At 35.7% G+C, this 13,681-nt stretch overlaps 2 protein-coding genes across 3 annotated transcripts in view; one reads left to right on the top strand and one right to left on the bottom strand.

Annotated features, from left to right (window-relative positions):
- The window catches only part of CMSS1 (cms1 ribosomal small subunit homolog), a 381,170-nt gene that overhangs the window by 298,884 nt on the left and 68,605 nt on the right, over positions 1-13,681 (bottom strand). The gene's annotated exons all lie outside the window — the stretch shown is intronic.
- FILIP1L (filamin A interacting protein 1 like) overlaps positions 1-13,681 on the top strand; it is a 112,806-nt gene that overhangs the window by 39,659 nt on the left and 59,466 nt on the right. The gene's annotated exons all lie outside the window — the stretch shown is intronic.

Genomic DNA, 13,681 nt, shown 5'->3' with positions numbered 1-13,681 from the left:
ATGTTTAAATATGCAACAAAATAATAATAATGTATCACATCTAAACTCTCAAATAAGCAACATTTAAACCAAGACTGTTTTTGAGAGTCTGATAAATTAGACTAAGTCTATTTAGAAATACGTTTTGACGGCTAATTCAAGAAATAAAAAAAAAGAAAACAGAATATTAAATCAAATATTAATATGAGGAATCCATACTGGAGGTAGGATATCTTTTCTTAATACAGTCAGTCCTCAATTATTCAAGGTGATTAGGTTCAAGGAAAACTTCACTTAGTCATGAGCACTAGATATTTTCATGGTGGTATGTTTTGCCATATGCACTTAAGCAAAAAAATTTGACACATAATGGAGGAGGTGGGGGCTCTCTTACAATCCCATAATCCTCAACACTCATCCTGGATATCCTCCTTCTGGGCAAGATAGAATAAGAGAAGGTGATATGACAAGAAAATAGAAAACTAAATATCACCAGTTTAGAACCTCATCACCTCCCATCAGTCTCAGAAACAAAATTTTGTCTTCCTATCTTCTCTATTTAGATTTTCCCTCAAATATAGCATATCATTTTAGTACTCCATCAAAAGGTATCCACTGTCTTGGCGATAATATTAATCTTCAGATATTATAAATTATTCAAGATTTTTTAAAAAGTACAGAAAATCAAAATTTGGTTCAGACAAATGAACACAAATTAGTGGAGATATATAAAAGTAAACATGTGGTTGCCTTTTGTCCACTTTGTTTTACACTGTAAAAAGGTATAGAATAGTGGTCAGCAAACTTTTTCACAAAGGGCCAGGTGGTAAATATTTTAGGTTTTGCAGGCCAGATAGTCTTGCTGCAACTACTCAATTCTGCTGTTATAGCAGGAATGTAGCCCACATATTACAGATAATATGTAAACAAATGGATGTGGCTGTGTTCCAATTAAACTTTACAGACACTTAAAATTTAAATTTCAGGTAATTTTCACTATTTTGACATTTTTCAACTATTTCAAAATGTACAAACCATTCTTAGCTTGTGAGTAGTACAAAAATTGGTAGTGGGCAGGGTATAAAACTTTATCATGTCTTCATTCTGCCATGTCCTGCTTTATTTTACATGTATATATACTGTTGACCCTTGAACAACTTGTGTTTAAACTGTGGAGGTCCACTTATATGTGGATATTTTTCCCAATAAATACAGTATGGTACTGAAAATATATTTTCTCTTCTTTATGATTTTCTCTCTTTCGTTTTTAAAGATTTTATTCTTAAGTAATTTCTACACCCAATGTGGGGCTCAAACTTACAACCCCGAGATCAGGAGTAGCACATTCCACTGACTAAACCAGCCAGTCGACTCCATGAGTTTTTTTAGTAACACTTTCTTTTCTAGCTTTACTGTAAGAATGCAGTATATAATACACATAACATAAACAGTATGTGTTAATCAATGTTTATGTTATCGATAAGGCTTCCCATCAACAGTAGACTATTAGTAGTTAAATTTGGGGGGAGTCAAAAGTTATATGTGGATTTTTGACTGTGCAGGCAGGTGCCCTAACCCTTGCCTTGTTCAAGGGTCAACTGTATAGTATATATAGAAATTTATACTATGTAGTATAGTATATAGACATTTCTGACTACAAATGAAACATTTTGTTTAGCTTAACTTTTTAGGTATCCATTTTTAAAGCATGAGACCAGACATAAAAAAGCATGCCAATTATGCCAATCATAATAAAGCAGGATATTGTGAGACAAGATACAGAATAGTTGGGTTTTACAGGATTGACACGTTTAAATCATATTTGCAGATATATACATATTAATAAGTCATCAATTAATAAGTCCATTAATGTTCATGCTACCATTGTCATTGTCAAGTCCCAAATCAATAACACCAATTGATTTTTCCCCACAATCTGAACAAAAATCTTATTAGTTAACTAAATCTTAGAAACACAAATACTAATGATATTGTCATAATCATTTCTCAGCAAACAGAACAAAACAAAAATTTGTTCTGAGAAACAAATTATGTTTCTTTCCAACACTTGTCTCCAATATAACACTAAGCCATGATAAAATTTTAAAGGCTGAAAACACATTTCCTAACTATTAGCCTTGTATGACATACAACTGGAAATGGGCTTCAGGGCCTTTAGCATCCATTGATATTTTCTGTTAAGAAAATTATTTTTTCAAAGTAAATTGCTGTGCTTTCACAATGTGTAACAAAACATCAAACCTGTGCCCTTTAAGGTAACTTATGGAATCTTAACACATTGCAAGGGTTTACTTGCTATGGCAACAAGTGAATCATAAACATTGCCAATGTAGAATTTTTTAAAAGACAAGCATGCTTGAAGACAAAATTTGGGGCCCATTTCTCTGTTCTTTGCCCTTCAAAGTAATTGTTCTTAAGTGCTTCCCCACTTTTTGTTTTTACTACTTTAATAAAGGGTCCTATTTCCTGACTAGATTCTGTCTTCCCCCTTTGAGAACCTTTCTCTCAAGACCTCTGTATGGAGTTTCAATAGCTTAATGTGACAGCCATTCATGAAAAAAACAAAGCAAACCTAGAAAATATATACATTCCACACACAGAAATGCTGTACTAATGGGGCATGCAGACTTTTTAAAGTAAAACAGCCCTTCTATAGAAGAGCATACCAATTATGTGGCTAACATTAGGGCAACAAATTTTCCCTTGCCTTCCTATTGCCATATGCCTGTCATTTTCTCCCTATAGTTTCCATTCACTGTTTCAAACATATGTTGCCACTTATTTGCCAGGAAAGAATCTCTGAACTACCCTTTATGTATGATGAAATGGCAGACGGAACGGAGCCAGAGAGAGCACCATTAGCAGTTATTCACACTTCTGTTTTCTCTTAACTTCCTGTTCTCTAAAGTATATTTCTCATACGCTGGGAGGGATGTGTAATCATAAAGACATCTGTGACTCATGGTTTAGAATATGGAACTGCAACAATTTACTATAGAAGCAAATGGTTCTCTCTTCTACTGAGCCGCATGCCTCCTCTACAAAAAGCCTATCTTAAAGCTTAAAGCTTTGTCAAACATAGGTGAGAGGCTCCTTTGTCAACCTTCAGCAAATATCAGCATTCTTTCCTTTTCTAGCAATCACTGCTAGAGTTTACCCAACATTTAACCACATTCTTTTAACAAGGCACCTGTTCAATGGGCTCAGGTTGCTTGGGGATTGATTGCCCTGTGTCAAGTAAAGACCATGGAGATTAGTTAAGAGGAAGGGGTTTCCCACCAAAGATGAAAGAGATTTACGGAGATAAAATGTGGAAGACTGGTGTTATACTATATTATATATTTTGTTATATACTAACAAAAAACAAATGCTTACTTCATTCTGCACTGATTATCCTCTTTTGGCTTACTCAAACCCAACCATAGGTCAAGAAATATTGCCATGAATATTATGTTATTGTTGAACTAAATTCCTTAAACTATACCTGGCAGACACTACCAGGATTTTGGCCTCTTCTGGAAAAGGAGATGGCCCCAAATATAAGCTCTTGTCCATGAGCAGGAAGGAAATAGAGTATTTTGAAGAACCCACAAATATTACCAATCATGTTGCAGGATACATTAAAAAACAAAACAAAACAAAACAAAAAACTGCTGAGCAATAGCTCACTAAATCTATAAAGCCAACTGCAAAGCTACTTGAATTATGATTCATCCTTTATTTAAAGGGGAATGTTTTCAGCTTTTCCAGTCATGAACATGGGTAACTGCAAGTTGCCTAAAAGATCATGCTGTCATGCTTGAACCTGGAAGAATTAAGAATAAAATATATTAAGTTTAACCCTTCTGGCCACATAAAATACATATAGGTATTCTCTGGGTTATGAACACCTGACTTGTGAATGTTACCTCTCTATAAAAAGCCAGCCCACATTCTGCTCAAAAGGATGACACCTGGAGGGCAAGAGTATTTGAAGAGCTACTTAATTTTCTTCAGGCTAGTTGGCCAAGGGCTGCCATGGATATGGCAGGGAGGTATTCACCTGGAATCCAAAGTGGGAACCTGGAACACATTTGCTAATAAATATCATGTTTTATGTAAAACATAGGCTCCCGGCTAGTTTACAAAAAGTTAGCTACACATTAGAGTTTAAAATACAGTTTAAACTCTACACATTTGCACGAATATTGTTCTCCCCTGCATGCTGTAATAGTCACAGTATGTATAAATCTTGTGAGCTATGATATTACTGTTCTACAATATCACCATACCACTGCAGCTACCTAAATACAGATTTTTGGCTTTATTATGGATTTAGTAAGCTTCCATGTGCTAGTGTAGGATTCAACTCTCTACTTAGTAACACTGTTTCTCTGGGGAAATATTTTACAAATGAAAGTCTTTTTGCAAAATGGGGGAACCTCCTACATTCTGAAGATTTAAAGTACGGTATTCACTTTTTGCTGGAAGAATGTAAATTGCCCTAAGATCTATCTAAATTCAGCATTATCACGTTTCTTCCATGAGCAAAAGAAACCATAAGCAACAGACTTTAAAAGCATAAAAAACAAATAACAAGAAATGGTTATTCATGGAATGAGAACAGGACACCAACACACAAGAGTAATGTGACCTGTGAAAATCTGCCATACCCCACTGCCCCCACCTCCATGCCCTATTCAGACCTGACACCAGACTAGTTCCTTCTTGACTGTACTTACTTAGCATCCACAACAGAGGAGCAAATGGGGCAGAACTTTACCTCAACTGTTAAGTGCCACCTTCTCTCATACCTTTCCAGATGTAGAATTTCTTCTTCTGCATGGAAAGGGTACTTTATGCACTTTGTATAATTCACTTAGTTTTTAACCAGCTATCTCCTCTCCCATATTAACACCTCTCCAACCAACCCGAGGTATAAATTCCTTGAAGCATGGGATCTGTCCCCTTATTTTCAACCATATAGCACAAAACTTTGAATATAACTACAGAGAGGAAAGGAACTAAGTTTACTTAAGACCATTATATGCTGGTTCTATGTTAAATGGCTTTCTTCCCATCAAATATGTCTCATTTAATGTAGTAGGTACTTAATAAATGAATGCTGAATGTCTAGTCACCCAGCTTCAATAAAAAGAAAGCTATAAAGAAGTTAATAGAAACATTTATGGATTGGGCAAAGAGGGAGTCAGAATTTTTACTTTCAAAATGCCTTTGGGGTTGGTGGTGAAATCTAATTTTATTTTAAAGTATCTATGTATTCTATAAAGGGCTGTTGGTAAATAAAAATCGTTTTCAATTATCACAGAACTCTACTTCTATTTAAGTATAAATCAGTTATCTATAAAGAGTAAAGGATTCCACATAGAGATTAAAGCAGTTGGCGGTTACTGTACAAAGACAGCCAACTCTGATAATTTCACTAAAAGAATTGGCTATCTGCTTTCATCAAACAAACTACATAATTCTTAAATGTCTATTATGATAGAAAAAAAAATCCTAAAACCTCATACCTTAGAAAGCTAAGATCTAGTCTTAGATTGAGAGAAGGCTTGAAATTCTACAAAATGTACAGTATTTTTGAGTTTACCAAACTCATCTTAGTTTTGAAGATTAATAAATTCAAAAATACCTAGATTCCAAAATATCGTTACTGGAGATGGAGATAAGTGAAAGCAAAAGATGAGTCCTGATAGTCCCCAGATTTCCTCATAGGAACACCCTGAGAGAACAGATACACAGATCCTGCATTCATCTAAGCAAGGCATTGCCAGTTCTAGGCCACAGTCACTATTGCAGCCCTACACTTCTTCTTTGGGAACAGCCTGCAGGCTTTGTTGTTATGAAAGCTGACCAAGTCAAGAGACACAAAGACCTGAGGGCTGTACACCTATTCACCCTATTGTTAAAAATGTTCAAGTCATTCCCTCTTGAAAATCATCTTCAGGACCTCATTCACCCAACTCCTAGTTGAAGATAAAGCAACTGCAATACAGTTCTAAGGCGCGTGCGCGCGCACACACACACACACACACACACACACACACACGTAATGTAACAAACACTTGTACACACATACACACACTCACATTTATCTAATTACTGAACAAAGGTGATGAATAAACACACGTGAACAGAAATAATGGTTTCTGTGATATTTACAACAAATTTAGTCACCAAATCACATCAAAAAAAGCCATGATCTGACAATAAAATATGGTAACATCCCAATAAACAACCTTAGGCAGGTGACTTGTTTCTTCCAACTAGAAAGTTTAGGCTTTAGCAAATTCAGTAAAAAATTGCCAGCAGAACACTTAATAACATTTCTTTCCATTGAATCTCTTCAGATTTGTTACTACTTTGATTCTATTCTAAAACTAATTTCCATTTTCTCAGGCTAAAGGAATGATAGTGAATTAAGAGCAAGAACAGTCTGGGGAGAATGCAAATAAGTAAGCTATTACATGAACTTCTAAGTCAGAACTGTATATATGAAACATGAGCTAGTAGGTCAGCATAATGATTAATTTCATCATTACTTATAGCTAAGATTCTTTTTTTATGTTTATTTGTTTTGACAGAGAGAGAGTGTGTGTGTGCACATGGGGGAAGGGCAGAGAGAGAGAGAGAGAGAGAGAGAGAGGGAGAGACAATCCCAAGTAGGCTCCACACTGCCAGTGCAGAGCCCCATGAGGGGCTAAATCCTATGAAGATCCCATGTGAGATCATGACCTGAGCCAAAATCAAGAGTCGGGCGCTCAACCAACTGAGCCACCCCAGGCGCTCCATATAACTGAGATTCTTAAGTAGCACTAACACCATATCCTCAAAGTTCATGAACCATTACATTAACCCTAAAATTAGAGATATAATGTTCTTCACATTAGCTAAATAATTTTCCACACATAGTATTAATGGAGTCAATAGAGTTAAAGAGATCTAAATTCACTTTGTCAAACAGATTTAATATTCTATGAGAACAGAACAAATTTAGCCCACAGAAAAATGCTATATTATGTCCAAAGAAAAAGATCAACAAATGACACAATATTAACATTCACTTCTTTTTAAATTTTATTTATTTCTTTTGAGATAGAGATAGAAATAGAGAGGGAGAGGGAGAAGGAGAGTGAGAGGGGGAGAGAGAGGGAGAGAGAGAGGGAAAGAAAGAGAGGGAGGGAGGGAGGCAGGGAGGGGGAGAGAGAGAGAGAGAGAGAGAGAGAGAGAGAGAGAGAGAGGGAGAGGGAGGGAGGGGCAGAGAGAGAGAGAAAGAGAGGGGAGGGGCAGAGAGAGAGGGCAGTGGGAATGGTTATGAGCAGTTTCCTGGCTCCTTAGGAGAATCCAGAAGAGATGGTCCCTATTCTACCTCTAGGTGATGCATGTGGATCTATCTCTGGATGTGATGCCTGGAACTGCTAATGCCATTTTGCTACCAGGGTGATGATGAAGTCCCCTGGGGGAAAAGGCCAGAACTACAAAAGCCAGAGAAGCATAAGCAACATGGCATGTCTGGAGCCTACCCAAGTTTGGATTTTTTGTTGTAAGATGATATATTTTGCCATTGTTTGAGCCAAAGGGAGTCCAGGTTTTCTGTTGACTGCAGCTGGAAGCATCCTAGCTAATATATCATTTCCTTTGGGTTACTCACATTCTAGACTACGTGGAGGACCTGGGGCACTATTTTCAGGATACTTCTCAATGGAGGCAAACAAAATCACCATATCTTAGGAGCTCTTCCAAGATGAAAAGCCATCTTACATTACATGTTATTCTATACCAAATTAGAGACTGTGAAAAGCTCCTGAATGTAAGATGGGCTACCTTGTTGAAAGTGGAATCATTCCCTAAGAATTATTTCCTTCTGAAGCACCTGGAATGAGACTTCAATAATATCTGATTTCTCACAGTTGTTCAGTAAAAGTATAGAGGAAGCTCCCTTTAACTCTCTAAGACTGCCTCTCTTTACACTGGGCTCTAATATGTGTTTGCCTAAACTAAGGAGTAATAACTGTGAAAAATCAAGAAAATAATTACATTTATATAAATGTAACTAATAAGTGCAAGTGGATCATAGCTATCCTATACAGCAGACCTATGTTCCCATTAACAAACAGACCTAACAAAGACTAAAAGTTAAAAAGTTTTGCTAATAATTGAGCTTATATTTGAGACAATGTTTATATTATTTGACATCTGAAAATTGCTAGTAGCCGATTAGGACACTGAACAATGAATAGAAATGATGAGTTAAGCTAAAACTCCATTTCTTAGCATAAAGGAGCAAACAAGTGGCTCTAACATATTAATCTGAAATATTTCCTACACAGGTTGTTTTTCACTATTAGATTATATTGTGCTAATGTCCAATTTCAATGCTGAAACTGATTAGCTACTCTAAGCTCATCTCACTAAAAAAAAACTCTAAAACACCACCACTACCAAAAACAAACAAAAAACACATAAAGTGCTAAATGAATATATAAAATATTTTAAAATACACATCGTTGAGACAGCAAGTTACTAAGGAATGTTCAATGGTTAAAGACTAAATAAAAGTGAAAACCCAGCAAGTAAGGTGGCTACTGCTTTAGAACATTTTTTGAACTCTGTGAACTTATATATATTTTAGCATCAGAGGGCACAGAGGACAAAACCCACCATCCCCCCAACCCTACATAAAGCTGGATTGCAAAGAGCTAAACCATGAGTGTAAAGATGACTTAGAAACAAAATCAATCTCTAGGAACAGTAAGGAAAACTGTTTTCCTTGAACTATGGCATTTGGAGTAAGGGGAGAAATAAACTCCACAAAAAATTTATCATAACAAGACAGCCCAAATGAGAATTGGCAGCCCAAATTTGTACTAACTGGGTGGTCCAAAACCAAAAACCAAAAAAACCTGGGTCTAGAGATTCTGGGCTGAAAACATCTCCTGGCATCTGGCAAAATCAAACATAAGTCCTCTCTAGAGAAAGCAATCTGCAACCCAGGGTTCAAAGAATTCTCACATATAGAGTTCTAATATACAGGAGTTCATATTAAAAAATCTGAAAACAAACCAAAACATAATGCACACTGACTGATAGACAGAGAGGTGACAATGGAATCAGAGCTGCTGATATTTAAAGATCCCAGATATTTAAATTATCAGACAGCACATAAAACATACTCAATATGATAAAGGTAAAAAAGGAATTGACATTTCTTATTAAATCAGTAACAGACTATAAAAGGCCAAATCAGGAAAAAAGTGTAACTTTTAGAAATGAAAAATATAACTACATATCAGCAATGAGAATTGGTGAACTAGAAAAAAAATCTGAAGAAATTATAAAATGTAGCCTGAAGAACTAAAGAGATAAAAACAACTGAAAGAGCAATTAAGGGATATAAAGAACAGAGTAAGATGGTCTAACGTGTCTTAGTTTTAAAAGGTAAAGAAAGAAAAAAATATTCAGAAGCTATATTTGACAAGTTAATATCGGCTGACAATTTTCCAGAACTAAAGAAAGACCCCAAGTCCACAGATTCAGATTCTCAATGAAAGCCCAAAGGGACAAAAGAAAGCTATACTTAAGTACATCACAATGAAATTGCAGAATATCAAAGATGAAGGGAAAATAAAAAAAACAGCCAGAAAGAATAGGAATGACTTGTAGATCAATGACTGACTTTTCAACACTAACATGAGAAGCCCGAAGTAAGAGGAATAATATCTTCAATGTCCTGACAAAACAGTATCAACCTAGAAGTCTATACTCAGTAAAAATCTTCCTAAGAACAAGGGTAAAGTAAAGACATTCAAATAAATAAAAAGAATGTGCAAAGAGCGGACGTCCACTAGAGGAACTTCAGAAGTATGCATTATCTATTGAAGGAAAGTGATCCCAGAAGAAATTCTAGAATAAAAGAAGGAATGATGAGGAAAGAAAGTGGCAAACATGTTGGCACATCTAAACCAACATTGACTAAAAGAACAATTATAGATAATGGTAACATCTTGTGGAATTAAAAGAAACTAAAATATAAGAGACAACATAAGACAAATAATATGTAAATTGGGAGGGTGTACTCAAGAGTTAAAATGTTCTGAAACCACTAAAGTTTTTGGAGGAGGATTAAAATACTGATCAGCTTTAGACTGCTAATTTAACTTGTGAGGTAGAATTTATAGGCCAATTAATTCCTAACACAACAGGAATAGTGTGTAACTTCCAAAATAGAGAGGGAGAAAATGAATAAAAATAAAATTCAAAAGAAACTAAGAAATGAAATATAACAACAATAGCAAAAAAAAAAATAGGTGGTTAAAAAATAGAACCATCAAATAAGATAGCAAAAGTAAATCCAAATACATCAATAATCACTGTAATATAAACTAAATGGTCATGTTAAAAGACAATGACGGTCAGACTGGATTGAAACAATTCTAACAATAATAATCCCCAGGTATGTTGTTTATAAGTGACTCACTAGAATATAAGAATACAGTAAAGCCAAAAAGAGAAGGTTGGAAAAAAAATATCATCAGGCAACTACTAACCAAAAGAAAGGTTACACAGCTATGTTAATATGACACAGAAGGGACTTTAAGGTGGAAAGCATCTATGGAGTCATTATATAAAGGTGAAGAAATTCCATTTCTGAGAAATAGTTTGAACTTACATGCATATAAAAATACGGTCTCAAGTATGTGAAGCAAGAATTGACAGAAACACAAGGACAGACTAATCCATCATCACAGTGGAGGATTCTAACACACCTCTCGAAGCCATTCCTAAATCTAGAAGCCAAAAATCAGTAAGGTTACAGAAGATTTTAACAAAAAAGTAATAAGCAATCTTTATCTATGTAGAGAACACTGCTCTTAACTCCTACAGAATATGCACTCTCTTCAAGCAGATAGGGAACTTGTATAAAAACTAAGCACATAACCAAAACTAAGCATAAACCAAATCTTAACAAACTTCAAAAGGTAGATAACATACTGACTATATTTTCTGACTATACTGTAATCAATGTTAAAAAGATCTCTCCTTCTACCCAAAAATACATGTTTAAAAATTAAGAAGCAATTCTAGGGGTGCCTCAGTGGTTCAGTCTGTTAAGTGTCCGACTCGTGGTTTTGGCTCAGATCATCTCATGGTTGCAGAGACAGAGCCCTGCATCAGGCTCTGTGCTGATAGCATACAGCCTGCTTGGGATTCTCTCTCTCCCCTTCTCTCTGCCCACCCCCAACACATGCACGCATGCTCTCTCAAATAAATAAACTTAAAAAAATAAATAAAAAATAAATTAAAAATTTCCAGTAGAGGCTGCTCCATACCCTCAGCTCTCCCAAGATTGCACCTAAAAGAAGCATTAATATATGACAAGGTCGGAGCATTTCTAATTCTATTTATTATATATTTATATTTATTATTACACTTCAATATACAACTGAAAAAGAACAATGCCATGATTCACTTAAAATTGCTTCAATATATTACTCAACTGCTCAAAGCTGCCAATGGCAACTTATTGTCTACAACATTGTTAAAATCCAAACCACGCTGCTTGAATGATAAGACCCATGTACAGTCTGGGCCCACCCTATGTGACCACCCTCTCCTCCAGGGCTGCAATGTCTACCACCTGGCACAACTGCCTGTAGAGGGTCAGCACTGCTCAACAAGAGTCAATCAATGACTCCATTCCATCCAGGGTTCCTTTGCCATGCTATTCTTCTTCCTGGAATTCTTTAATTCCCCTTCAAGGTCCAGATGAACTTTAACTTCTGTTATGAAGACCTCCCAGATATTTATAGGCCTGATGCTTTTACAAAAATTTTTCCTTCACCAAACTCAGCATCCCAATTTAAACATTAATTGGTTTTTGGCTTTTGTTCATTTGTTTATCTACTCATCAAAATCTGGGTAGAGTCATACTTTATACTCTCTGCCTCCCTTGCCATGAACTCAGAATCGTAATACATAGACACAGAAGATGCTCAAAAAATAGTTGCTGAGTGTCTGTCTCTTCAAAGAACATAGAAGATGGAGTCTAGGCCTAACTCTTATATAAGTCATCACACACACACAGACACACACACAGACACACACACACACCACACAGTATTCCCTTTGAATATTCCACTTCCCTCAACTAACAAGGGAAAATATTGTATCTTTTTTACCCACTGAATTCCACTGCAATAAGAAAACATTATAAACATACGTGTTTCTTTCCCAAGGAATTTTAATAATATTTTCTCATTGTCACTACCTAATTGAAGAATACAAACCCTTTTATCCTCTCGAGAGCATGAAAAATTTTAAATGTTGTGCATGTAGAAGCCATGCATCAAAGTCAATCACCCTCCCACCCATCCTACTACTAATATAGTGGTATAAATGACTGCTGATAATCCTCACACACAAAAAGTGCTATTAGTTATTGAAGGTCCCCATGAGTAGATGAAAAGATACTGCTTTTAGCCTTTTGGAAGTAGATTCCCATTTCTAATCTAAACAGTTGAATTCCACTGTTTTTAATTTCCTCTTGTAATTGTTGGTGAGTGTACATATGAAAGCCTGCATATGTACTTGTGTAATGTGTATGTGTTTTAAGCAGAGAGGAGGGAAGACAGAAGAAGAGAGTTAGACATCTGTTCTGTAAGTTTTTAGTAAATGATAGCCATAGATAGAGGACAAATGGATAGATAGATGGATGGATAGATGGATGGATGGATGGATCGATGGATGGATGGATGGAGACTGTTTTTAACAAGAAGTCAGCAACTTTCAGAGGTGAAGTGACACATACACCACTTTCATATTTTGAGTCTATGATGTATTAAAATAAGAAAGAAATGCCAAATGTAAGTTTATGAACTCATGTAAATTTTAAATCCTCGCATTTAACTAAGAACTCATAATTTCTGCAAAACAAAAAAAAAAAGGTAAGATGATGAAATGGGATTGAGTTACTCATAAGATAATAAGATTTACTTAAAAATTAATTTATAGCAAACTGTAAGTGGCATAGTGTAGTAGTGACACAAATTAGCAATCAATCATATAAGCTTGTACTTCCGTCTTATCAGAAAATATCAGCATTTGAATAAAAATCTCAGAGTCTAAATTTGAGGTCACTGAGAGTCAGCATCAGTGATTCTTCAGGTTTCCAGTGCTAATAAGTGGGTTGGGCCATAGACATTCTGGCATCACTAGGGTAGTAGCCATTCTGGGTAACTGAAAGTTGATTCTATGTGTTTTAAAAGCCAACTGGAGCAGTATTCATTGGAATTGATTATGTTTAAAAAGTAATCAGCACTTTTTTAAGTTACGATTTGGCAAGAAGCCACTGTTAGGCCACAGTTGACTGTTTGAGAAGGGATTTTGCTCTTGAAGTTTTTATTCCTCAAGTTCTTGGGCCGTCAAAGCAGTATCGTGACAAAGTTTTTCCCATTTGCATGGTTTAATATACTCCAAGGGGAAATTTGCTTAGCAAATTTCAAGAGAATTAAAGAAATTTGAATAAATGAAAGTAAGAAAAGTTTCTGGTCAAGACTTAATCAGTATTCAGTTGATTTAAAAGTATAAGGACAGGGGCGCCTGGGTGGCTTAGTCAGTTAGGCGTCCGACTTCAGCTCAGGTCATGATCTCACGGTTCATGAGTTCAGGCCCCGCATTGGGC

Source organism: Panthera tigris, chromosome C2 (assembly GCF_018350195.1).
Source record: "Panthera tigris isolate Pti1 chromosome C2, P.tigris_Pti1_mat1.1, whole genome shotgun sequence".
NCBI lineage: Eukaryota > Metazoa > Chordata > Mammalia > Carnivora > Felidae > Panthera > Panthera tigris.
Note: the sequence above shows the minus strand (reverse complement) of the source record. Positions and strands in the feature narration are given on the sequence as shown.